Consider the following 5,572-nt stretch of genomic DNA (forward strand, 5'->3'; position numbering starts at 1 on the left):
CCAACAACATGCAAAGAAATATGTACAAACAAGTTATGTACAGGATGAAGAGGAAATGATTATCAGAGGGAAGGCACTAGAATTCAGAAAGGTTGGGAAAGGCTTCCTGTGCAAGATGGGATTTAAGTTGGTACTTAAAGGAAGTCAAGGAAGTCAGGAGGTGGATTTGAGGAGAGAGAGCGTTCCAGGCATGGGGGACAGCCAGAAAATATGCCCAGAACCAAGAGATGGGGTGTCTTGTTCATGGAAAAGCCAGGAGGCCAGTGTCACTGGATGGAAATGTACACACACACACACACACACACACACACACACACACACACACACACACACATATACATGCACATACATATGTATATATGCATGCATATATGTATGTATGTATTTTGTACGTACATATTAAGAAAGTAATGGATAAGAAGACCGGGATGATCAGAGGGGGTTAGATTATTGAATGCCAAAGGGTTTTATATTTGATTTTGGAGGCTACAGGGAGCTATTGGAGTTTATTGAGTGTGTGTGTATGTGTTTTGGGGGGGGATAAGGGAGAGGTGGGGGTGGGGGAGCCCACTGTGACATGGTCTAACCTGCACTTTAGGAAAATCACTTTAGTGGCTGAATGGAGGATGGATTGGAGTGGGGAGAGACTTAAGGCAGGCAGACCCAACAGCAGGCTATTGCAATAGTCCAGGTGTGAGATGAAAGGTTCTAGGTCTGTCACAGCTGAGCAACTGTTACATATGCTCAAAGTTAAGGCTGGTTTCCCTCTAAAGAGAAGATGAAGGGACTATAGGAATGTGTCTTCCATGCTCCAGGTTATTAGGGAGAATGTGCTATATGTTGATTGATTGATTTAAATTGGAAGAGCTTCAATGTGGTAACAAATGGATTTGGAGATATAGAGGGGAATGGGTTAGGAAGGTTGAAGAATGTGACACAGAAAAGAAAGACCACTGAACACTTGAAACTAAGTAACAGATATAATCAAAAGCTTTCTCCAAAGATGAAAGAACTTACTCTGACGAAGAAGCAACTGCTACCTCTTATTCTTTAAAGAATAATGAATGACATGGAGTTATATAGCTGATGTCAGAGGTGAAAGATCACACAATAAAAGCCAAAAAAAAAAAAAGAAGCAATGAGTGGTGATGGTTGGTGATTCTGCTGAGAAGTAATGAGGTAGATATTTGTTGACCTGATAACAACAGAGGTCTGGTTTCCTCCTGGGGCATGTGTCCAGAACACGATGGGGAATTTTCCTAAGGTTTCAAACTGATGACTACTACTCATTTTTGGTTATTCATAAATGATGCTGGAAAGAATTTGTGAAGCATTACTTAAAGACTATAAAGTCTTCGGCAAGGAGCTGAGGACTTTTAAGGGGCCCACATAGTGTGTTTTCATCACCTCTACTGATCAAAGACAAGGGCTTCAAAAGAGAAATATAGAGTTGGGAAGTAAATAGCTAATTAAAAAGATGTCTGAGAATTTGTTTTGAAATTTTGGATCATGGCTTAAACTTTAAAAATAATGGGCTCCTAATCAAGGACAGAGTGTATCTATAAGGACTGATAAGAAGGTGTTTGCCTAGAATCTTTCAAATTTAATTAAAAGATCTTTCAATTGAAAGGGGAGGACTAGATGGGGGGGTGTGTGGAGAAAATGACTATATATGTCTACCAAGCTAATATACCATAGAGTAAAGCAATAATGTTGGAAGAAAAATAGTGGTAGAGATGCCTAGAAATGCATATAAGATTAATTGAACAAAGACAGCAATAAGGCCTGTAGCTATGTCAGCATGGTGATAACATCATGCATATCTACACATAAAGTGTATAAAATATGGGTAACAAGTCACTTGAATTACAGCTTCTGACCCATGAAGGCAAATTTGACCTCAGAGATGTCAGATTTAATAGGAGACCCATAACTTGAATGGCTCTGGAAGGATATGTCTTAATCAAAAGAAACAAGATAGATAAAGGGAGAGAGGAGAGGGGAAGAGTAGCATTATTTATTAACAAAATAAACTGTGAGGAAATCAAGGAAATAGAGAAGTTAGCAGAGAATATTTGAGTGAACAATCTGAGGCAGAAACAAAAGTATGTAATTGAAGTATATAACAGACCACCAGGAAAGAAAGAGGAAGTAGATGAGGAATTCAGGAAATAGAGAGTAAGCCTGGCAAAGATATGTGATATAGTAGTTACAGGAGGCTTCAATTAACCTGACATCTGCTAGAGCACTCTTTGCCAAATGTAGAACAGCTAATCATTTCTTGACAATTCAACAAGGGAAAATTCTGTTTCTCACCAACAAGGAGAAAGTGGTTGTTGAAGTTTAAATAAGAGAGACCTTAGGGAGAAGTTATCACTCCAGCTTAGAATTCGTGACAAAGAAAGAGAGATATGGTCTGTCATGCACCCTTGATTTCAGGGAAGCAGATTTCCAGGGGTTCCAAGAAAGGACAGATATCCCATAGCCAAAAATTTCATAAAGCTCACCCCAGGAGGGATAGGAAGCTCTCAAGAATGAAATTGTAAAGACACAAAGAGAAACAATTTCAACTTGCTTCAAATTTATTTGTGGCAGCAAAGGAAAAAAATTGAGTGTTTGCCATTTGGGAAATGGATGAGCTTTGGTATATAAGTGTAATGGAATATTATTCACAGAATCACTCAGTTTGAGTTTAAAGGGACTTAGTGGCTATCTAGTCTAATCCATAACCTAAAAGGAATCCCCACTATAACATGCCTGCCATATGGTCAACCTCTGCATGAAGAATACCAAGGAGAGGAAATTCAGTACTTCTAAGCAATTCGTTCCACTTTTTGATAGCTCTAATTGTTAATTTTTCCTGTTACCAAGCCTAAATTTGCCCTTTTTTTGCAACTGACTACAGGCACAGTTGGCATATGTATTAATTTCAACTACAGGAATAGTTGGTGCACGTATTAATTTCAATGATATCACAATGCCTGAAGGGAAAGCTAACATTGGATAACAAAATTGGGGTTGATAAAAGTCTTGACAAGCCAGAACACTGGGCCAAATCTAATGCAACAAAATTTGATAGGCATTAATATGGTCTCATATTTTACATTAGGTTTAAAAGATTAATACTAGGTTAAAAAAAAAGACCATAACCACAAGGGAAGCTGTGACTAGACAGTTCAACTAAATAAACTCTGAGGGTTTTAGTGGACTGCAAGCTCTATATGGCAACCCCCTCCCCACCCACAAAAAAAAAATCATTAATACATTATGAGAGGCAGGTGTCCAGGATTAAGGCAGTGATAATTTCACTATACATTATACAATGCACATACATGTGCATTGCCAGACTGAATATGAATATTATGTTTGGTTCTAGATGCCACATTTTAGCAAAGATGTCCAGCTGGAGTGTATCTGAGGATAATCAGTTAGGTAATAGGTCTCAAAACCATGCCATATGAAGGTCTTGTTGGAGGAACTAGAAGGTTAGCCTATAGAACAGAAGACCTACAGAAAACAAGATAGCAGTCTTCAAGTTTGTTTGTTTGTTTGTTTGTTTTAAGGGATGTAACACGGGAATGATATTAGATTTATTCTGTTTGGCCCCAGAGGACAGAAAACTAGAAGCAATTCACGGAGGTTACAAAAATGAAGATTTAGGCTTTATGAAAGGAAAAATTATCTAATAATTAGTGCTACCACCAAGTAAAACGGGCAAGTTTCACAGGGCGTTCCTCCTGACTTGAAGTTCCAGCTGATATTTTGGGTATATGCAGTAGAAATGATTCTTACTCTGAAAATGGACTAGACTAGGTGGATCTAATGGGTCCTCCCAATTTTTGAGATTTTTAAGCCCTGGCTCTGCTGCTAACTAGCTGTGCGAACACAAATCATTTCCCCTAAGTCTCACTTTTAAAATGAATGTTTTGCTTTCAATCTGAAAGATTTTGGGGAACACAAAATCAAGATTACTGAGCTACAGGTTCAAAAAACTGCAGCAGAGGCAAACAGGGGACAAAGAAGCACATCAACCTTGTCTGACTAAAACAGTGAAATTATCTTTCTAACTTCTTCAACATGTTTGAACATTTGTTAGAGAGGAAAAAACAGTTGTTAGTCAAAATGGTCAATGACCCAATAAAAGGTATTATAATCAAAACTCTTTTTTCATAAGAAAATCATGGTCATTCATCTATCAATTGCAATACGAAATATTTGAACTCTTACCAAAATAGGATTTTTTTTCATGTAAAGCACCTTATTTTTCCTTTCCCTGTGGATAATAATCCTAAATGAAGAGACTATGTTGAAACTATTTTAACACACACATACATACACATACATAAAACATATGTGTTTATGATCCAGGCCTATGATTCCACTGATAAAGGAGGTTCTTGGTGAGGAACCCTCCTTTTACTCATGCAGACTGACAACTATTCTGCAACTTCAAGGTGAAAAAAATCTGTCCAGGGTCATATGGTCAGTGTCAGAAGTGGTTCTTATATCTGTTGTTACGCTATGCTGCTACTCATCAGCTTACGTAAACTGTATGAATCTAGAAATGGAAGGGATCTTGAAACAGAGCTCACAAGTTAAAAGCTGGAAGGGACCTTGGAGATCACTCAATTCTCCATATTTTATAGATGGGGAAACTGAAGCCTAGTAAGGGGAAGTGACTTGCCCATGGTCCCATTGCCTTAGATCTGGTTCAACAGGAGGTGGAGGGACAGGAGAGGATAAGATATATCATACGAAAGATTCTGATACAATCAACAGATAAGCTCCCCAAAAGAGAGTTTGTCTCATTTATACACTGATATCCTCAGCACCTAGCAATGGCTAGCACACAGTAGGTACTTAATAAATGCTTGTTGATTGAGTGATCGAAGACTATACACAATGAAAATCTATGGGTAATGCTCATATTTGATAGGACAAAATCCCAATACTATATAGAAGAATTTGAACACCAGTTTAAAGTGATCTATAATGGAATTCAATCTGTACATGACATATATGTGAAAAGTATCCTAGAGTAGTTCACACCAAATGTGTATCTGTAAAACAATTTATCAAAGTTGTACTTAAAAAGTTGCCCCACCTAGTTTGATTGTCGTTTGGAAGCCGAAAGGTAATAAATCACCACCTGCCTCTGGGAATCTGTCAGTGATCACTTTAAAAACATAGATCACCATTAGTAATACACATAAATAAGGAAAGAGGAACATATGGATATAAAAGCTAAGTCAACATGACCCCTCTGACATTTCAAAAGTCAGCACAAGAAAGACCGTGCTCGCATATTTCCTAGGTCTACTTTTCTTCTTGATATGTAATTAAGAGCTAGGGCTAAAAATAAGTCAGTTCTTCATTTTTACAGCACTAGAAGCCAGTCCTCACCCACAGTAAGATTAATATAAGTTCAAATGTAACACTCCATGAATCTCTCCTCAATGTTAAATGTTTACTAGGAAGAAAAAAAGCATTTGGGGTGTGTACTGCAATGATATTCAAGGCTTGGGTGACAAGGTATAATCATCAGAATACATATAAAGTCTAACGACCATCA

The sequence above is a fragment of the Phascolarctos cinereus genome, unplaced genomic scaffold, assembly GCF_003287225.1.
Source record: "Phascolarctos cinereus isolate Bilbo 61053 unplaced genomic scaffold, phaCin_HiC Scaffold_2;HRSCAF=192, whole genome shotgun sequence".
In the NCBI taxonomy this organism is placed as follows: domain Eukaryota; kingdom Metazoa; phylum Chordata; class Mammalia; order Diprotodontia; family Phascolarctidae; genus Phascolarctos; species Phascolarctos cinereus.